Source organism: Mustela nivalis (genome assembly GCF_964662115.1).
Source record: "Mustela nivalis genome assembly, chromosome: 5".
Taxonomy (NCBI): domain Eukaryota; kingdom Metazoa; phylum Chordata; class Mammalia; order Carnivora; family Mustelidae; genus Mustela; species Mustela nivalis.
The window spans coordinates 53,226,346-53,248,290 of record NC_139024.1 but is presented as its reverse complement, the minus strand read 5'-3'; the positions used below and the strand labels follow the sequence as shown (position 1 = coordinate 53,248,290).

Sequence of the window (21,945 nt, the reverse complement as noted above, 5' to 3'; positions counted from 1 at the left end):
CCCCCCAAGTTAAAGTGTCTTTGGCTCTGCTTCTAGGACTTCTAGGAACGTGCAATTAAAATAAAATCGGAACAACAAAACTCTTGAAGCATTTAATTTTTTTTCTTTTTTCTCCCAAGCAACTAGAAAACTCAAAGTCCGATTCTTTTCAAGTCTCATCGGTGGGAGCGTGGTGGCTTCCAGGACTTCTCCCACATACATTCTTGAGACTCCGGGCTTCGGCCCCGTCGCTCCGGGCTCCAAGGGGGTGTGTCCCGGCCCCACCGCTGCCAGACACAGCCTCCGCCGCGTGCCCACCTGCTGCCCCCTGCGGCCCCGGCCCGCGGCGGGGCCGCCCCCAGCCCCGAGCACTAGGCCCCCACCCGCGGGCTCGGTCGATCCGGGGCAGGTCCCGCCGCCCGCTTCCGGACAGATTTCAGCGCGAACTGCTACCGGCCCCCGTGGGGTGGGGGAACTTGCACTTTCTCCGCACACACCCGCGCACGCGCGCGCGCGCACACACACACACACACACACACACACACAGCCCTCCAAAGTATGAGAGGTCGGGATTTGAAAACGTAGACTCCCGGGCCCTCCCCGAGCTCTTTGCGCCGGCTGCCCCTCTGGCACGGCCCCGGCGGCGGCCAGCGCCAGTTCGCGTCGCGGAGCCGGGCTCTCGCTCCGGCTTTCGCTAAGCGGGCGTGGAGGCTGCGAGTGTCGGGGGAGGGGTGCAGGGCGGAGAAAGAGCATCCCCACGCCGCCGCTGCAGCCGCCGCCGCCGCCGGCCGGCTGGGGGAGGCCTCGTCACAGCCGCCGCCTCAGCAGCGGCCGCAGATCTCGCGGTGTTTGCCGGCGGCGCAGCCGCCATATTGTGTGACAGTATTTTGATTTGCACTGGGCTGGCGGAGCCGCGGCGAGAGCTAGCGAGAGCTGGGGGGGTGGGGGGAGGGCAGGCGAGCGCGAGGGGGGTGGGGGCAGAGGGAGGTGGGGAGGCCGAGCGAGCCGGAGCCGAGGAGCGGGGAGCGGCGACGCCACCCAGCCAGCGTTTTTGATCTGCAGCAGCCGCCGGCGGGGCGACCCAGCCCGACCCCCTCTCCTCCCCTCCCCCTCAGCCACGAGCAGCGGCGGCAGCGGCCGGAGGGAGTTGGCGGCGGCGGCCGATCGGAGGGGCTGAGCGGGGAGGGAGGGAGGGCTGAGGTGTCCCCCCTGCCGGGTGGAATCGGAGGCGGCGGCGGCGGCGGCGCTGGCGGCAGCCGTGGTGGTGGAGGCGGCAGCGGCGACGGTGGAGACGGCTGCCCTAGTGGGAGAGGCGGCGGCGGCGGCCGAGGAGGAGGAGGGGGAAGCGGCGGCGGCGAAGGGTAAACGGACAGCACTGCCGGGCCTCGGCGGGATCCCCAGTCCCGGCTCTCCCCTCAACTCCCCGCACCCCCCCTTCGTTTGGAAGGGGCTCTGCTGACTCGCTGGGCCCTTGCGGGGCGCCCGCTTCTTCCTCTCACTCTTCCTCCCTCCGCCTCCTTCCTCCCCCAGTGGCGAGGCAGAGTGGGAGGCCCCCCAAAGTCCTCCCGACCGAGTGGGGGTGGGGAGCCTCGGGCCGGGCCTGGGCTCCGGGGAGTATGTGTGTAGGGGGAGGGGGGCATTCATTGGAGTCGGGAGCGGGGGAGAGTCCCGGGTAGGGGAGGGTGCCAGGGGGTGGGGAGGGCCCCTGCCTGCACCGCTGCCCCCGGCCCGCCCCTCAGGCATGTGTGAGATGGGGGTGGGGGAAAGGAAAACTCCTTTTTGGGGAGCCATGGTCCGGATAAAGATGACTTAGCGAGGGTGGTGGGGGGAGAGAGTGAAAGAGATGTGTGGGGACGGGGGTGGGGGAGAACTTCGCTCCCTTTGCAGCGTTGGTTTTCTGCAGCCTTCTTGAAGTGGGGAGCAAGCCCCGCTGTGAATATGTGGCCCCCTGATTTCACTGGGTAATTCTAGTGTTCTGTCCATACGAACTCCAACCCTAAGATTGTGGTTGTAGCTGGGAGGCTGAAAGGACCTGGGTATTGCTGAACAGGTGACAGGTGTATCTTTCTGTTGGTGATGCTGTCGAATTGCTCCGGCAGAGTTGTATATCAAGGTTTCAGAGAACGTGTGTTTGTATTTATGTGTTTGGCTACGTTTCATTCCATATATAGTATATTTGAGATGTTAGGTTTCCATTCTTCAAGTCCGCTTAATTGTTGTGGAGAAATTCTTCAAATGTTTCTGATAAGAGGGGTTTCCAGGAGAGCGGAGGGAGTTTGCAGCTTCACAGGGGTTTCTCAGTAGTTCATGAAATTCAGGTCCCCAGTTCGAGGCTGTTTTCAAGAGCATTTTATTCACTGGAAAGTTCTTGAACACTAAGGCAGTATAATTTTGCATCCATTTTGTCTGTTTTAGGTAAGATTTCAAAGTGTCAAATTTTAGGGTCAGGTTGATTCACTTTTTTATAAAAGGAACTGGTCTGTGCTTTAGCTCACTCAGAAAATCTTGCTCATTATGCAATATCAGAGTTGGCTGGGAATTTTGGTGGGCATGGAATAGAATTTTTGCTTTCAGTTTTTACACTGTTAACTGGTTGCCACACTTAACTGGTTGCCACAAGTAGCAAAGTATTGGCCCCCTTTTTGCGTGACAGTGAAATCGTGATTGGTTTTAATAAACCCTGCAGTTTGGAACTTTAGTTTTGAAACCATTGCATTTTCTAATAAAAGAGGGCATGCTTTTCATCTTAGTGTATGTTTTGGCTGAGCACTTAAATTAGAAACAATGGAAGGAATTGTCAGATAAATGAGCTACAAATTAAATTAGGGCCAAGTTAGTTTAAAAGGGATCCTTAAGCATTTAAAAACATATATGGAACAAATATATTGAGTGATGGTACCATCAGTGTGTTAACAGGAAATAGAACAAAAATTCCAGTGATTCAGAACTTCTGTTGGGGTTTTTTTGGTTTTTTCTTTTGTTTTGGGTTTTTTTTTCCCTCCTTTTTATCTAATCAGTTTCTAATATAAGGTCTTACGATTTAAATCTTTAAAGGATCAACTGAAAGTTGAATGTGTTAATTAGATAAGTCATCCACTGAATATACTCCATTATTTCATTTTTTTCTTTTGGGTACGTGGTAATGACTTTCTGAGTTTAAAAGTATTCTCACAGGACACTGATGAACTGTAGTTATTCACCCCTCTTTGGTGAACTGATTAAATAGTAGAGCCTGTGCTCTTTTAACTCATTAAGAACTCGGTAAATGATGGGCATCTCATCTGATACCAGTTTCCTGAAAAATATATTTTGACTTAAACCAGTCCTGTTTGATTGAAATAACATCTATATTTGGTCCTCTCTTTAGTGGGAAGAAGTACTTGGCTTCAACTAAGGATTGTTTTAAGACTTGCATACAGTTATTATATCTAATGAAATGAGGTTTTTAAACTTCAGTTCGGTAGACACTACCCAGATCCCCAATTATGTTAATGAGTATTCCTTCTTTAGTATTAGTAACGTGGGTAATTATCTTAATATTATACAAGTAAAAGTTTATTCTATTTCTGTCATTTTCTCTGTAAGGAAAATTCTTTTCTCAATACTGTTCAGGATGAAATGTACACATATATCTGAACACACCACATTTTGAAAAATAGGTGTAATGTAGATCATTTACATGAAACTATACATTTCATGCCACAAATTCCTTGAGGGATGTCTGAATTTTCTGAACATTTTTTAAGAAACATGAATTGATGAAGACTAAAAGTTTATTTTTTTTTAACAATCATCAACATACTTGAAGTGGGAATTTTTGTCGTTTAGAAAAAAGTGTCTGATAATCTTTCCAACATGTAAAGTTTGTAAATTAAACTGTAAATCAGAAAGGCTTCAATTCCATTATATCTCTACCTGGCCAGGCTCCTATGACCCAGAGAACAGTAGTAGCACTTTTCCTTTGTTTCACTTATGCCATCTTTATTTGATCCATCTGAATTGGGACTGTCTGTAATAGAAAGCTTATGAGGTAATTACAGAAGCAAATGCGAAGACTGGGGCAAAATAGTAATGAGGAGAAGATAAGGGATTATTAGATGAACAGTTTTGGGTAGCTATAAATATGTAGATGTGGGTGGTGGTGGCTACCAAGCATAGGAAAATGATCATGCTGAACTGTACTAAGGATATTTGCTCTGAATCTTTTGATAGACTCTGACCATATGTATGTCATCTTATTTTAAACCTTCAGTTGATTAAGCTTATGCCTTCAGCTCGGGTAGCAATCCCAGGGTGCTGGGATCAAATCTGTTTTGGACTCCTTGCTCAGGTTGTAGCCTGCTTCTCCCTCTGCCTGCCACTCCCCCTGCTTGTACTCTTCTCTGACAAATAAATAAATAAAATCTTTATAAAAAATGAAATAAAACTGTATCAAAGTGGTAAGAATTTGGAGACATTTAAATTATGGGAATTTATTTATATTACTTACCTCTGGCTCATATTTTGAAAACACAGTAGTTTGACATTTCATTTCTTGTGATTCTGGTCCTATAAAATCAAGGACACTTGATTAATCAGAAAGTTAAAAAACCTGAGGAAGTACTCTTATGTGGTAGCTAGTATTGTACTTTCAGCATTCTCTTTTGTTGACCACTAAACCTGACTGTGATCTTGATAAAGTCATAGATAAGAATGGCTTTTTCTTTGTTTTCTAAGTATTCATTCCATCCCTAAAAACACAATGTTTAGTACCAGGTAACCTTCTGGCATTAAAGTTAAGCATTTCATTTAGCCTTTCACTCTGATTTCTATATAGTCACTTTATAGAATATGCTTAGTTTCTCATTTCTTAATCCTCAGAAGAGGAATGAGCTACTGTTAAAAGCACAGTAAAAAGTGTCAGGTGACAAGTTGGTATTTTAGGAGATCCAAGCCAGAATTGCCACAAACTAAAATCATAGATACTAATGTCACAAAACATACCTATGAAAATCAATTAAAGTTTGGCACTTAAAAGAGCATTTTTTCAAAATACAATTTATGTAGACTCCCCCTTCTCTCTTAATGTGTGGTAAATTGCTGAATGTCTTTTTGATTTGCTTTGTAATATTTTTAATGTTAAATTTTAATAAATCTGTTGCATTTCTAATCTGTTCCAGTTCAAAATTTGGTTATCAAGGGAATCATGAAATTTTTTTGACCTTTAAAAATTTAATATCTTTTTAGTGTTTCTTTCATAGTAAAGGAAAGAAAAAGACAGTAATATTTACTAAATGCCTACTGGGTGCCAAACTTTCATTTGCTTCACAAATATTTATTGAGCACTTACTATGTGCCAGGAACCTTTGCGATGTTGGAGGTAGCAGCAGTGACTGACATAGAATTTCTGTTCTCACATAGTTTACATTTTGGTAGTGAAAAACAAATGAGTAAAATTAATATGTCTTGGGTGAAAAAGTCCTGTGGAGAAAATAAAACAGAAAAATTTGTTGAGAATGGGCATTGTTTATTGGCTGTTTTCAGAACTGTATGCTCAATTATTATCCTTGATTTCAAAAACAAAAACTCGCAGTTTTTTTCTTTAGGAATATACTTTATAACTTTTGAAACACAATTATGTCTGTACTTTATAGTTTCCATTGATAGCAGTTTCCTATTGTTCATACTTCAGAAAACTGCTTTGTTGCTCAATAGAAAATCTAGAGTCTGCTGTCCTCGTTTTGCCACTGATTAGCTTTGTGATTCAGAGAGGATTACAATTTTGTAGCCTCTCTGAACTTGTTCTCTTCTGTCTAAAAGTAGTGTATATCACTAAGGTTGATGTGATTATAAATTATACATTTTGTGTCAATTATCTGCTATATAGAAGGGGCTAGGTAAGTTGTAACATTTTTGTTTGCTGCTTAACAGAAAGTTCTGTCAAACAAATATAGTTGAAGTTGGTGACCCTTCCAAGAAGCTCTGGTAACACTGTGGGGCACTGTTTAATATATATTTCATTTGAGCAACTAAAGCATTCTTGTCTGATAGCAAAGATTAATTAAAATGCACCTATAACTTACAGTCACTAGCACTGTCTGGGAAATTGGTACAGTTGCCTAGTCAATGTGATATAAGGTATACAGTGTTTTTCTGGTGACAGAACATTGTGACATAGCTTATTAAGATTGACAAGCTGGATCTCAGCATTTTGACAAATACAAATAGTGTGTTAAGGTTCCAATTTATGCAATAGTTTTGAAACATTTAGTATAGCGTGGCATATAGTAAAGCATTTGATAAATGTTTGCTCTTTTCATTATTTATTACTTCTTTATTGTGTGAAGGGGTTAATCCAAAGAATTCACAAAATATTAAGGAAAACTTTTACAGAGATAAAAAAAGTACGAATTATTGATGAGTTTTTTTGAGGGGAAAGTGGAATAGCCAGTTAAATTGAAGTATTTGTTTTTCATTTTTATTCTGGAAGATCACTAACTGAGCTTCTTAGGGACAGACCATGGTTTATTTTCATTTCAGTTTTGACTTCACCTTATCTTCAGTGGTTGGCCTCTGCTTAAGAGCTCAAGAAATACTATGTGTTAAATGTTGAATGGTTCTTAGTTTTTCTGTGTATCACAACTCATTTTGGTGGTAAGCCACTTTTGAGTTTGAAAAGTGACTACTTTGAATCTCTAGTTTAAGCACAGACTGAGGTGTCAGGCAAGGTCTCCTGAAAGTCATTTTTTAAAAATCTAGCCGAAAATTTGAAATATACCACAGAAATTGAAAGGAAGAAATCAGTAATTTGCAGCTAGATTGGCATTTATTAACCTATTCCTATGAAGTTGTTGACATTCAAGTGAAAAAGTGAATAGCAGTGTTTATAAGAATAGAAAAAATAGTTCACACATACTTACATGCTCTTAACTGTTAAAAGATAAGTTTATCTTTCTTTTTAAAGAACTTTCAATGAAACTATAGATTTATACTGGCTTTATGAATTAACTGGGTTCAGTCACGTTGTTACAATCTTATGTGGGGAATATTCGTGTTTTCACAGAAAATCATCCCACCCCACCCTACTTCAACAGTAACCGTTTTTCTTGTGTTTAAATCTTAACATCAGCCAACTTTTTCCTGTTCTGTGGCAAGTTATCCTCTGCCTAATGTATAGTAATTTTAGTTTTCTTTCTTTTTTTAAGATTTTATTTATTTGACAGAGAGAAAGTAGGCAGAGAGGCAAGCAGAGAGAGAGGGGGAAGCAGGCTCCCTGCTGAGCAGAGAGCCCAATGCGGGGGCTCGATCTCAGGACCCTGGAATCATGACTTGAGCTGAAGGCAGAGGCTTTAACCCACTGAGCCACCCAGGCACCCGTAATTTTAGCTTTCTTAAAACCCAAGATTTCCTCAACTTCTAAGATATTTAGTCGTTTATACAAAATATTTCTTAGGTTTTAAGAAAATGTTCTTCAAAGGTATATAGGAGCAAATTGTTTTATATTCAAATTTGATGTATTCCCATACTGTTTTAGAAATGAGATAGGAATACAATTTAATATTTCGATATTCTTACGGTCTTTTGTTGACTTGTTTTGAACTGTAACAACCTACCACTAAAAAGGAATATTCCCACAGTTTGGCTTCAGAAGGAAAGTCTGATTTATCCACAAACAGGTAGGACATAGATGAGAGCATGGTAAGAATTTGTAATATTTTAATTGCATTGTTAAAGAAAATGGCATTCTTGTTTCACTTAAGAAAAACAAAAACAGTCCTAGCAAAAGTCAAAGAAGTCAAATAATAGAAGTTGGGAAGGTCCTGCAGAGAAAGAGACAGGAGAGAAGCAAGAGTAGTGTAAAATTTAACGAAGATTTTGGTGGAAATAAATGAATGTTGGTTGTTACTAAAATATTATTCAAAAGAATTAATTTATCAAACCGTGTGATCCCTGCATCCGATCCCTCCACCCAACCTTGCCAAAACAGTAAGTCAAAGCAATGCCACATTCCTAGATATATTAGAGAGATTAGTGCTACCAGCAAAGTTGTGAACATTTCTGGGGGGTAATTCTGACCGTTTAACTTGCCTGTTTGGCTGGTGCAGAAGACGTGTTCTGGGAGAATGACAGCAAATTATTGCCCCTTCCCAAAAAGTGTGTAAAAGAGTCCTTTTAATTACTAAAATCTACTTACTCCCTGGTTTATTAACCATACTTCTATTTGAATTAATAGATAATACTATTATTTTGAGTTTTAGTTTGAAGTTTTACTCTTAACATTTATATTAAGGAAAATTTCTTTGGGCCTATCTTAATGTTAACTGTTTTGGTGTCAGCAAAACTGAGCACATCACAGGTTTGCTGCTTGTCATCTTGCCAGCTGGGCAGGCTTGTTTCATCAATATAGAGCCAATGACTGTTCAGTGGAATGATTTTCCATTCCCTATCAATGAGAGAAAATACTTGCCAATACAAACGAAAACTTGAAATCAACAACTTGACCTTGTAGAAGAGGATTCTCACACCAGGCAAGTTTTGCTTAGTTAGACAAATCAACAAAAACAGTAATTCTGATATAAACTGGAGAGATAAGAGATGAGGGGAGTTTACTGAGTTTTGGTTCTGTCAACAACTGAAGAGAATATTACTTTTGATTTTGAGTTGGTCTCTCTTGTCAACTTGTCAGTCTCTACCCCTTTAACTAAATATCTTAAGTTTATCATGGGGGGTTCACTCAGGGTTAATAAGAAAAGACCTGGGCTTTGAAGTCAATGAGCACAAGTTCAACTCCTGGGTTGTATTGCTGGCTCTAAGTATGTGACCTTAGATTGACCACTCAAACTCTTTGAGCCTAGGACTTCTCTTCAGAAAAATAATGCATACTAATACTTACCTTGAATGGTAGTTTTAACTACATTATCTGTATTTCTTATGTTACTTAGTACTGTACTGACTTTGAACCTAATAGGCATCAATAAATAGTCAAAATGCAGAATATATCCTATGATAATCTTGTGCTTTTCAAGGCATCTTTTCTTCCCTGTAACTTTTTCATGTCAGCTTCATATTGAGTGCCTTCTATTTAGTCAAGTTTAATTTTTTAAAGTATTAATCTTTCAAATAGAACAAGGCAAATTCTTGTAGTTACATAAGACATATAGCTTAAATAATTAGAAGTAATTTTACATTTGGAATTTTGTTAGGTTTTTCCTTCAGGGTACCTTATTTTTCCTCAAAAAATAGAATGAAAAGAAAATAATTTCTCTACTAATTTACTCTTACTCTTTGGACCAAGGATGAAATAAACAAAGCATCATGATTATTTTTTAATCAACAAAATAAACGTGTGACTTCTTTGTATTTTCCTTACCCTTTCCTGTGAAGAAGCCTTTATTTTCAATTTGAAAGTAGTCCATGCTCATAATTAAGTTCTTTCTAATTAGAAAATTGCCACGGATCATATTTGAAAACACCTTAAATATGAGGTTAAATATAATACCATAAAACTTGTGCTACTTTATATAAAATGATTTGTACCTTTTCTGTTTTAAGTTCCTAGTTAATATTTTGTAAGTTATTTCAGTAATACTCTTCTGTGTCTATTTCACATTTAAAAGGAATATAGTGCTGATTTTCCCAATGTTTATTACTGGATTAACTATGATTTTGTGCTTTGATCTTTCCTAAGTTTTTTAATCTTAATCTATTGAGTGAATTAATGTGATTGTTGTAGGATATTTTACTCTACTAATTAGTATAAGTGCTATCTGCATAAATAGTATTTTAATATATTAACAGATACCATTAGTTTATCATCCAGTAAATTTCAGAACTTTCCCTGCATTATAAGTAATACAAGTAATTTATTACTAAAATATAAATCCAATTACTGTGGTTACTGCTAAACAGTATAAATGAATGAATGAATGAATAAAAAGTATGTTTAGAACATTTTGTAGTGTGTATATGAAATCTCTAACCCTAGAGGTAATAAATACACTTTACTCTTAACACGTGTGGTTTGTGTACAGTCTGTAAAATAAAGCCATGAGGCATTGGAAGTTTAGTCATTAATCATTAGATAAATAATAATATTACAGAGAGGATTATGAAATCTACATTGGTCTTTTCAGTGTTGTTTCTATAGCTGAATAGTTTTTCTTTTAGCAAAGTCAGTATGTAGTTTGTAGGATTATTTATGTAATTTTTGTTTTCCTCAAATGCCATTATTTTAAAAACTTAACGTATTTTCAGAACCTTTCAGATGGGTCACTTAATGCCAATAATAATTAAGTCAGCAAATTTTTGCTTTTTTGTCCTTTGCAGCAGAGTTCATCTTATATGTAACAGATCAGTAATCAATTACATAAGGATTTAAATTGAGGAAGTCTGCTTTAAAAATTAATTACATTCAGGTGCACCTGGGTGGCTCAGAGGGTTAATGCCTCTGCCTTCCGCTCAGGTCATGATCCTGGGGTCCTAGGATTGAGCCCCGCATCGGGCACTCTGCTCAGTGGAGAGCCTGCTTCCCCCTCTCTCTCTGCCTGCTTCTCTGCCTACTTGTGATCGCTCTCTCTTTCTCTGTATCAGATAAATTTAAAAAAATAAAAAATTAATTACATTCAAATCTATGGTATAAAAATAAGATAGATACTTGCTTCCATATTCTTAACTTTCTGTAGGCTGTCCTGTCTTTTATACTAGCATTTCCTGATCATAGGTTTTTATTGGTGCTAAGTCATCCCTAGAAAATAGTTCTAGTGAAGATAGTAATATAGGCAGAAGCAAACAAAAAAACCTCGGTGGTTTTTTGAAAGGAATTCGACATACAATGTATGTTCCATTTTAATCTATTAAGCACAGCTTGTATAGTTGCAATTAGTGACCTCATAAACATGGACATTTACTCTTTGGAACTGAAGCAGTTGTATGTAGGCATCACAGTTAAGTAGCTGCTAGAATTGAAAAGAAAAAGTACTTAACAGATATCTAAGATACCATTGTCAAACAAAAGTTGGTGGAGATACAGGTACTGTGTATTTGCATTGAGAGCAACTTGCTATTTACCTTGTAGCTAACATTTACCTGAATGGTACTTAAGTAAGTACTGTTTGCCATTTATGATGATTTTCTAAGGAAATGGAAAAATAAATTTCCATTTCCACATGGACAGTTCTGCTTCTTTACATAGGAAAATGTATTGACCTGTGTGGTTGAGCTTGCCAGCCTGCCTTTTTTTTCCTTCCTCCCTTCCTCCCTTCCTCCCTTCCTTCCTTCCTTACTTGGAGGTTTCGTTTTTTTGTTTTTCGTTTTCTTTTTCAGGGCTTTTGTAGATGAAGTAGTTGGTCAGCCTGAGTGAGACATCTTCATTCTCTTCAGGAGATTTTCCCCTTGTGAACAATGGCATGAATTTACAGGATTACTGTTCAGAGCCATTCCCATATATCAGCAAATGGAACAGGAAGTACTTTGGGGGGAAGGTAGCTGGTTCATGGGAAAATTGAACTGGTGATCTTAGCCAAACCAAGCTACAGGATTAGTACTTCAACTTTCATGGACTGTCACGTGATCAAAAGAGTAGACAGAAACTCCACAGAATTTGTTTCAGATGCCTTCTGTGACACACCTGTGTGAAATAGTTGGCTAACCCAGGGAATCTTGCCTGACTCAATCTTCCACTGTGTCTTATTTCTACATTCTTTATTAGTCAACCTAATTCACTTACCTAATAGTTTTGAGTTGTTTTTGAGTTTTTGCTGTGTGCTAGGTACTTTGCTGGTGACAGAGATGGAAAGATGAATAAGATCTAGGTCTTGCCTTCAGCAGACATGTATAAAAACTGGTGTGCTATTCTGTAACAAATGCTGTGGTAGTGGTAAAACGTAAAACCCTTAAGGACTCTATAGAAGGAGTGTCTGACTCAGTGAGGGATGAAGGGATACGACAGAAATCTTCATAGGAGAGATGATGCTTAATCTGAGCGTATGTCAGACCAGGAGTACAAGCTGGGAGAAGAGAGGCCATTTCTGTCCGAGAAAACAATATGTGTGAAGGATGGAAAAAGGAAAGTCCACACACCTTAAGTAACTGTAGTTTCATCATGCATAGGCACTAGTGAGGGGTTAGTAGGAAATGAGGTGGAAAATTAGAAGACAGAGCATGAAAATACCTCTATGCTCTGTAAGGTAGATTTGCCTTAGTCTATAAATGATGAAAGGCAAGTGCTTAAATTAACATTCTAAAAAGATTTCTGGGGGCACCTGGGTGGCTCAGTGGGTTAAAGCCTCTGCCTTTGGCTCAGGTCGTGATCTCAGTGTTCTGGGATGGAACCACACATCAAGCTCTCTGCTCACCGGAGAGCCTGCTTCCTCTTCCCCCTCTGCTTGCCTCTCTGCCTACTTATGATATCTTGGTCTGTCAAATAAATAAATTAAGGTCTTAAAAAAAAAAAAGATCTTTCTGGCTGTAGTGTACAGAATATTTAGAAAAGAGCCAGGGTTGGAAGGAATGGGCAGGCCTTACAGCCATGTATTTGGATAAGGAACTGGATTAATGAATTAAGGCAATGATTAAAGAGAAGAGTACGTAATGAATTTGAGAAGAGAATACTGAGTGTGAAATAAAACAAGGTAATGGTCCACATGCCCTGGCTTGAGTACCAGAGTGCCTAGTGTAATGCCTGCCATTTACCAGCATAAGAACATACCAGGGCAATAACGTGTGAGGAATATATTTGAGTTCTTTCTGTTCATTTCAAGGTTCCTAAAGAGAGAGTAGGAAGATACCGCTTTATTGGGGAAAGACTGGGAAGCCTTCTCTGATTAGATGACATTTGAATACGTACCTGATGAAGTGATAAAGGAAACGAGCTTTCCAAATAGAGGCAATAACACGTCCAGAGGCCTTTAGGTGGGAGTCTGCTAGCCATGTTCTAAGAGCAAGAAGGCCACTGTAGTTGGAGCTGAGAGAGGGGGGAAAGGTGATGAGATCCAAGTATGTATTTCATGTAGTGTCTTTAGATCGTAGTAAAGACTTTAGATTTTATTCAGGATGTGATAAGAAGCCCTGAAGGGTTTTAAGACATGATCTATTTGCCTTTTTTCCCCTCGTTTTTTAGAACATGTTTGTTCACTTTATGTGTGTATGGCTATATATCATTCATCATACATATATAAGATTCTTGTAACCATCACAGTCAGGATATAGAACTAGAACTGTTTCATCACCACAAAGAAACTCCTTTGTGTTTTTTCCCCAACCTTAACCCCTGACAACCACAGATCTGTTCTCTGTCACTATAATTTTGGTGCTTCAAGAGTATTGTCTGAATGGAATCACCCATTATGTTACTTTTTGAGATTGGTTTATTTTACTCAGCATTATGCTCTTGATTCATCCAAGTTAATGCCTCTATCAGTAGTTGATTCTATTTTAATGTCAAAGAAGTATACCATTGTATGGATCTACCACAGTTTGTTTAACCATTGACTGACAGAAGGACTTTTGAGTTTCTAGTCTTCTATAAAAATAAAACTCTACAGGTTTTTGTGAAAATACATTTTCATTTCTACAGTAAGTCCCCAGGAGTACATTTGCTGTGTTGTATGATAAATACATGTTTATAAAAATTACCACTTTTCCACAGTGGCTATACCATTTTACATTCCCACCAGCAATATATGAAAGATCCAGTTTCTCCACATCCTTAACCAGCCTTTGGTGTTGTCAGTATTTTTTATTTCAGAAATTCTGCTAGGTTTGTAGTGGCATCTTATCAAAGTATCCATTTGCATCTCCTTAATGGTTAATGATTTTGAGTATATTTTCATGTGCTTTGCTCTCTGTATATCCTATATAGTAAAGTGTCTGTTAAGTCTTTTGCTCATATTTTAATGGGATTTTTTTTTTCTTCTTGTTTAGTCTAGTGAGTTCTTTAAATATACTGGATACAAATGCTTTGTCAAGTATGTGATTTGTAAATATTTTCTCCTGGTCTGTGGCTTATCTGTCTCTTTTTTTGATTGTCCTTTGCAGAGCAAAAAAATTTAATCTTGATGAAGTTGAACTTACCCATTTTTCCTTTTGTGGATTGTGCCTTTGTTGTCAAGTCTAAGAACTCACTATATAACCTTAGATCCCAAATTTTCTTCTGTAAGTTTTCCGAAACCTTTACATTTTGGATATATAGAGATATGATCCTTTTGACTTAATTTTTATTTAAGATGTGGTTTGTTTCTTTAAGATTTTATTTTATTTTTTTAAGTTGGGTGTTTTGTTTTTTTTTTTAAGATTTAAAAAAAATAAATTTTAAATAAATTTTATTTATTTACCTGACAGAGATCACAAGCAGGCAGAGAGGCAGGCAGAGAGAGAGAGAGGAGGAAGCAGGCTCCCTGCTGTGCAGAGGGCCCGATGTGGAACTCCATCCCAGGCTCCTGGGATCATGACCTGAGCCGAAGGCAGAGGCCTCAACCCACTGAGCCACCCAGGCGCCCGTAAGATTTTATTTTTTAAAAAAGATTTTATTAGCGAGAGCTCACACAAGCTGGGGGAGAGGTAAGGGCAGAGGGAGAAGCAGACTTCCTGCTAAGCAGGAAGCCCATTGTGGTACTTGATCCCAGGACCCAGGATCATGACCTGAGCCAAAGACAGACACTTAACCAACTGTGCCTTCCAGGCACCCCTGAGATGTAAAGTTTAGATTCAGGATCATTTTTGTCTGTGGATGTCTAGATTGTTTGAACACAATTTGTTGAAAATTATATCCTTCCTCCATTGAATTGCTTTTGTACCTGTGTCACAGATCAAATGGTTGTATTTGTAAGGGTCTGTTTCTGGGTTCTCTGTTAAGTTCCACTGATCTTTGTGTCTTTCCCTCCATTAGTAACTGTCTTGATTATTGTCACTATATATAGTTAAGTCTTAAAACCAGATGGTAAAATTCCTCCAGTTTAATTTGCCTTTTTTCAGATTTTTTTCTTAGCTATTCCAGTTCTTTTCCATGTAAAATTTATAAAATTTTATAAAAATCATGGATTTTGGTAGGAACTCCATTAAATCTATAGATCAATTTGAAGAAAATCTGTATTTTTACCTTGCTGAGTCTTTCAGTCTGTGAACACTGTATCTCTTCTTACATCTAGGTGGTCTTTGATTTCTTTCATCAGCATTGTTTAGTTTCCAGTATACAAACCTTGTACATGTTTTGTTAGACTTATACCAAACACTTGTAAATGATACTGTGTTTTAAATTTTGGTTTCTAGTTGTTCATTGCTAGTTTAGGATTGATTTCTGTTAACTGACCTTGTTTCCTTAGTCCTTGGTAAGCTGAACAATTTTTAGGAGTTTTTTTGTAGATCCTGTGAGTTTTCTAATATGTCTGTGAATAGAGATAGTTTTGTTTCTTCTTTCCAATCTGTGTGCCTTTTATTTGTTTTTCTTGTCTTACTGCACTGGCTAGTACTTCCAGTACTGTGTTTAATAGGAGTGGTGAGATCAAACAAGCTTGTCTTGTGCCTGATCTTAGGAGTAAGCATTCAGTCTTTCAGCATTAAGTATATGTTAGCTGTAGGTTTTTTGTAGATGCTGTTTATCAGATTAAGAAAGTTCCCTTTCAATTTCAAGAATTTTTATCATGATTAAATTTTATAAAGTACTCTTTCTACATCAATTAATAGGATCATATTTTTCTTCATTAAACTGTTAAACTGACGGTAACTTTTCTTTTTAAGATTCACTGAGGCTGCTATGTGGAATAAACTGTGGGAGTGGGGCAAAGTTATAAGCAGGAAAATCATATTGGAAATTATTACAGTAGTCCAAATGAAAGATGATAGTGGCTTGGACCAGGGTAGTAACAGGAAAGGGTGAGAAGAGGTCAGATTTTGGATATGTGTCAAACCTTGTGTGGGCAGGAATTGCTGATGAATTGGATCTGAGGCATAAAAGAGAAGTCGTAGATGACTCCTAAGATTTTTGGCCCAAGCAGTTGGAACTGTGGAGTCGCTGTTTACTGAATTGGAGGAGACATTGAAGTAGCAGGCTTCGGCTGGGCAGTCAAGATTTGTTTTTGGACATGTTAACTTTGAAAGGCCCATTAGATTTATAAATATCAAGTAGGTGATTTGGTATACAAAATAGAATTCCAGCAAGAGATCCAGGCTAGAAATGGAAATTTGAGAGTTAACAATTGAGTTGATATATGAGAAATTTATAGTCTAGCAATATTTATTAAAAACTATACCCTGTAACCTTTTTCTTTTTACTGTATCTTATCTAAGGTTTATTAGCAAAATGCCATATTTTCCTACCACATAAAGAACTTTACCAAGTTCCAGTTTGGATTGGTTCTATTTATCAACCTACTGTTGTGTATCTGATGTTAAAAGTGCACCAGAGGGGCGCCTGGGTGGCTCAGTGGATTAAGCCGCTGCCTTCGGCTCAGGTCATGATCTCAGTGTCCTGGGATCGAGCCCCACATCGGGCTCTCTGCTCAGCAGGGAGCCTGTTTCCCAGTCTGTCTCTGCCTGCCTCTCTACCTACTTGTGATCTCTCTCTCTGTCAAATAAAATAAATAAAATCTTTAAAAAAAATAAAATAAAAGTGCACCAGAAATTATGTGATTGGGGGATATGTATTTCCTGTAATAATGTATTTAACCATGCTAATTTGACAGGAAGATGACTATAATAGTAGTATAGACACATGTGTCTATATTTTCAGAGGTTTCTCCTGAACCTTTATTAAAAGGAAGTACTTCTATGTGTATTGTGAAAAAGGTTTGGCACTATTATTTAAATGCCTTATAGGCTTTCTGTGGCAATATTTCTCTTGTAGGAAAAAACAGAACAGCCAGAGAGACAGATCAAAAACAAAAATTGAAAATACGTATGCAAAATATCTAGCAAGGAAGAGACCTCAATTTCTGACTTAGACCCCAAAATAAATTGGTGAAGGGAGAGGGTGAGCCTCAATTTACAGAACTGGTAAAAAGACAGATCTTCTGAGTTCCATTAAGATATGTTTACTTCATATAAAGGTATTTCAGAAAATACTTTTTAAATACCACAGTCTTTTCTGTTGTAACTAATTAACTCTAGTAATATTTTCTGATTGATAATTTCTATATTTCTAGCACTTTGTTTTAGTTCTTCTGTTGTAGGATTTACTTTATTGTGTTATAATAGTCTGTTTACTTTGCAGTTTCTCCCATTAAATGTAAGTTTTCACAGCATTTGTACTATGCCTTGGCACTTAAGCTCTCTGTAAGTATTTGTGAGTAAATGAGTGAACACACATATATACACTGCTAAAGTTTAAAGCTAGTAACCTTGCTTGCTTTTGAAAGTAAATGAATTTTTGAGATTCCAGAGTATGGGTTATGGCCATATGTCTCTTCTGAGTACCACATTTTGAGTTGATGCTTTCAGACAAACATTATATTCCTACAGAATGCACATAGCAACAATACTAACCAAAGTTAGTGAGGCACACATTTTGCCTATTGTTATTTGTTCTTTTTTTCCTTGTGGTAATGGATTTATGCAAAAATCATCACAACTTTAGCCCAGACTCTTGTAGTGAAAGGGGCATACATTGCAAATAGTAGGCTGAGCTTAGAATTTAGCCCGTAGTAGCATGTCTCATAAGAAATTTCCTGCGCACATTTTAAAAATCTTTTACTCGTCCTTCCCATATCCAGGTAGATGGTAGAGTTATAGGCCAACTTTCTCTTTCGTAATAATTATACTTTCAAAAGCATTTTCATAAACCTTTATTCCTTTGAGCTTTACAAAACAAAAATACCCTGAGCCTTTATTGTTCCAGTGCAGATTTAAGTACCTGAGAACATTTATTTTTGCAGCCATGTATTTTATTTCCAGATCCATATAGTTTGTTTGTACACGTATGTGTATATGTGTGTGTATGTATATATCTGTATACACATATTTATGTCATGTGATTCTATAACAGATTAATAAGGTTTATTGGAAGAAGCTTTCTCTGATATTGTTGATGCAGTAATAAAATCTTAAAAATGTTAGTTTATAGAAAATTATTATATTCTAAATTAGCTATAAAATTATTACCAAAATAATAAAACTCTATAATCATTATTGTTATGCTTATTTTCATTTGGCTTTCTTGACCCCACTCCTTCCTGAATTTTATCTAATTCTTCTGACTCTTTTGCTCTAAGTTCTTGGTCTTCAAGTCTCTTTTCCTGCTTAGCACCTTTTCCATAATTCCCTAGATGAGTGTTACTACCTTCTACGGATACTCAGTACTGTATAATTCTACAAAACCTGTTAACCTCTGTTGGGGAGGAATGTGAGTGATCCAGTTACGTTTTAAGAGCTAGGAGGTTCGGGGCACCTGGGTGGCTCTGTGGGTTAAAACCTCTGCCTTCAGCTCAGGTCATGATCCCATGGTCCTGGGATCAAGCCCCACATCAGGCTCTCTGCTCAGCAGGAAGCCTGCTTCCTCCTCTCTGCCTGCCTCTCTGCCTACTTGTGATCTCTGTCTGTCAAATAAATAAATAAAATCTTTAAAAAAAAAAAAAAAAAGGAGCTAAGAGGTTTGTTACCACTCCAAAATACAGCTTAGGAAGGTCTAAGGTTAGAATAAACCATCAGATAAGAGACTTGTGTTACTGTGTTTGTCCAGGTATCAGATACCTGATCAAGGACATTGTGGATATAAAGAGGGGGGTGAATGCAAGAAATATTGGTGGGGAATAATCAGTGGAACTTTGCTGTTGATTGTGTGTAGCAAGGAAAACAGTTGAAGACCCTGAAATTGCCAGCTTCAGAATCATGCTGTTATTAATAATTGACATAGAGGTACATTTTTGGGTGGGAGGTAGTGAGATAAGTTTTGGACAGGGTAACTTTGGGTCCCTAGCATGGCATTGTCAGGCTATTAGTTTTACTCGTCCCTCCACACCTGGCCCTTGCCTCCCTCACTCACTGTATTCCATTACTATTGGTCTAAGAACTTCCTTTTAGGAAAATTAATTTCTTTGTGGTTATGATCAACAGTAGAAATTGTAATATGTGAAAAGCAATTCCTTGTTTCCTACCCACATTCCCATTATCCTCATCTTTTGACCCTTCCCTCCAACAAGAAAGATTACTTAGAAAAAAAAAAAAAAGAAAGACAGATTACTTAGAATGGTATTTACCACCATCACTCTTACCACCTCATGCCACACCCACCCAACCTCTGAGATATGGTACGTAAGTTTTTTGTATTTTTTGAAATAAGTGAGTCAACTGGATAGAGATCTTTGAAGAAAAAACTTTATGAAGTGTTTGTGATTAAAACATCAGTCAATGAATAGAGTAACCCCTCATTCATCTGGTTTCATTAGGTAATAAATAATGCTGCATAAGATAATTGAAACTTATCCCAAAATCGTTTTTTTAATAGATTTTATGTATAGAGGTTTTTATATGATGTTTAATAATAACACTATGTAGGTTTTACTTAATGTGTATATGTGTATATATACCTTTAATAGCTCCAAATAGTTTTTTTATAATGTTTTATATGATTTACTACCTTCTAGTAAATAGTAATAAGTAGTCGGGAACATTCCCCTTGCTCCACACTTAACCCGTCCTGAAGGATAGAAATAGCTTTTTGTTTCAGAGCTTCAGAATGAGCGTCAGGAGCCCTAGGTTCTAGTCCAAGGTCTAACAGTAAATTCCTATGTGAGATACTTTGGTTTTTTTTAATCATTGAATCTGTGGAATCTAGTATAGTGCCTGGCATGTAGTAGGTGCTTAGCAAATATTTTTTGAAACAAATCATTGTTTTATGCCTACTTTACCACTCCTTTCCTGATTTATTACTTGGACTTCATTACTACCTAGTAAATAAGCTTCTGAATTTTTAATATAATAGGAATATCTAGGTTTTAATTGAAGTGAACTGTTAAAATTTATGCTGCCTTTTAGGTGCTTTGTGGAATTTTTGGCCTTCTTGATGTTTTATTGTTTTTAAAGTTGTCAAAAAAATGATCTTCTAATTTATTGAGAGTAGTTTGCTTACTGTGAGTATATTCTGTATGCCTTTATTATATGTAAGCAGTGTCTTATTTACAAGGATGCAGCCCATGTCCTCAAGGATTTTATAACCTAGATGAAGAGACACAGAAGTGGAACTAGAAGAGAAAAATTAAATGTTGGATCTTGAAGCATTGACCCACAGGTACAGTGGGAGTTTTGGGAATAGATCCATGTGGACTGAAGCAGTAAGAAAAGAATTCAAGAAGGAGATGAATCTTGAATTGGTTTGGGGGAGTAGTTAAGATTTTGATAAGCATCAAGATGGAGAAATGACATTTTAAGTCCGGGCAGTAGCGTACAGGAAAGAAAGCTGGGTTAAACATGTTCAGACAAGCCTGACTGGATTCCTATGGGTAAAAGGACTAGTGTGAAATGAAAGTAGGTGGACTTAGTGTGAGTTTTACTCTAGCTCCATTAACCGGAAGGGGTCTGAGGATAGACTTTAGAGGAATCCCTGTGTTTAGATGAGGAAAAAACCCTACATCTTTATGTTTTCACTAATAGGAACCTATAAATGAAATTCAGTATTTCCTTCTATGGACAGTCCCCATTTACAGTGGTTCAACTTAAAATTTTTCAACTTTCTGATGATGCAAACGAGATATGTGTTCAGCAGAAATGATACTTCAAATTTTGAATTTCCATCTTTTCCTTGGCTAGCAGTATGTACTGCCGGATTCTTTTGTGTGCTGGGCAGCACAGCAACCCACAGCCTCCAGTCAGCCATGAAACTGTGAGGGTGAACAACCAATGTTTGCTTACAGAACCTTTCTGCTCCCAAACAGCCATTGTGTTTTTCACATTCAGTACACTGTTCAATAAATTACATGAGATAGTTAACACTTTATTATAAAATCGGCTTTGTTTAGATGATTTTGCCCTTATGTAAGTGTTCTGAGCACATTTAAGGTAGCTAAGCTAACCTGTGATGTTCTGTAGGTTAGGTGTATCCAATGCATTTTTGACTTACAGTGTTTTCAGGTTACAATGGGGTTATGATGGGTGGAACCCCATCATAACTCAAGAAAGATCTGTATTAGGATTTTAAACAGTAAAGCACAGTAGTATTAGCAGTGGCCATGACTTTATTACTAATGGTAAAGCACAGATATTTCCATATTACTTTATAATTATTGATATTTCTTAATATAATTTATGCAGATTACTTCAAAATTATGGTTATTAGACTTCTGCTAGATTTTATTTTATTGAGTATTAGTAAAGAAGCATATATATTAACATATCACAAATACAGGTTTAAAAGAAACTTGGTAACTTTCAGTATTTTTTTTAATTTCTTTGTAATCATTTTGCATTTGTATTCATTATACATTCTTTGTAATCATTTATGCATTTAAATCCATTTTTTTAAATTATATTTTTAGTAAAACTGACTCTTTGTAATCCTACATACTGTATTTAATGCATTTAAAAATATTATGAGAGGATATCTGTAGCCTTCAGACTGCCGAAGGGGTCAGTGACACCAGATATAGTGAAACCAGGTGGGAAAAGGCCTTGAAAGCCATACCAAAGAGTTCTAGTTGAAATGATAAGTAGAGGAGGAGTCTAATAAATTTTTTGTTTCTTTTAATTATAGAATAAATGAAAGTTAACTTAGAAAACATTTTTAATTTCGTTAAGTTTAAAAAAGAGGGAGTTCTTTATTTCACAGCTATAAAGTTTACAAGGTAACAAAAACTTGTCTGTCATCCCACATTCATTATCCTTATACTCTTCATGTATCTGTTCCAGTTTATTAAATTCTTCTGCAAAGGAGTGAAATATTTATTAAAGTGATTATATAGGAGCATTTTTAATCTGCTGTACTGGGCTTCATAGGTCAAATAGGAAAACTTTGGTGGCAGGGAGGTAAGCTGTGGGTCTGGTCATTGAAATGTGGGATGACTGGGG

At 37.9% G+C, this 21,945-nt stretch overlaps 1 protein-coding gene across 9 annotated transcripts in view; it reads left to right on the top strand.

Moving 5' to 3' along the window:
- The first annotated feature begins 417 nt into the window (after positions 1-417).
- TAB2 (TGF-beta activated kinase 1 (MAP3K7) binding protein 2) overlaps positions 418-21,945 on the top strand; it is a 92,443-nt gene continuing 70,915 nt past the window's right edge. For 2 of the 9 annotated variants that reach the window (XM_082730318.1, XM_082730314.1), the window contains exons 1-2: positions 501-560; positions 20,069-20,173. The gene's annotated coding sequence lies outside the window, so the exon portion shown is untranslated. Of the gene's footprint in view, positions 561-948; positions 1,341-14,293; positions 14,454-20,068; positions 20,174-21,945 lie in introns of those variants that run through there. The other 7 variants (XM_082730319.1, XM_082730312.1, XM_082730317.1 and 4 more) reach the window with 6 other exon arrangements.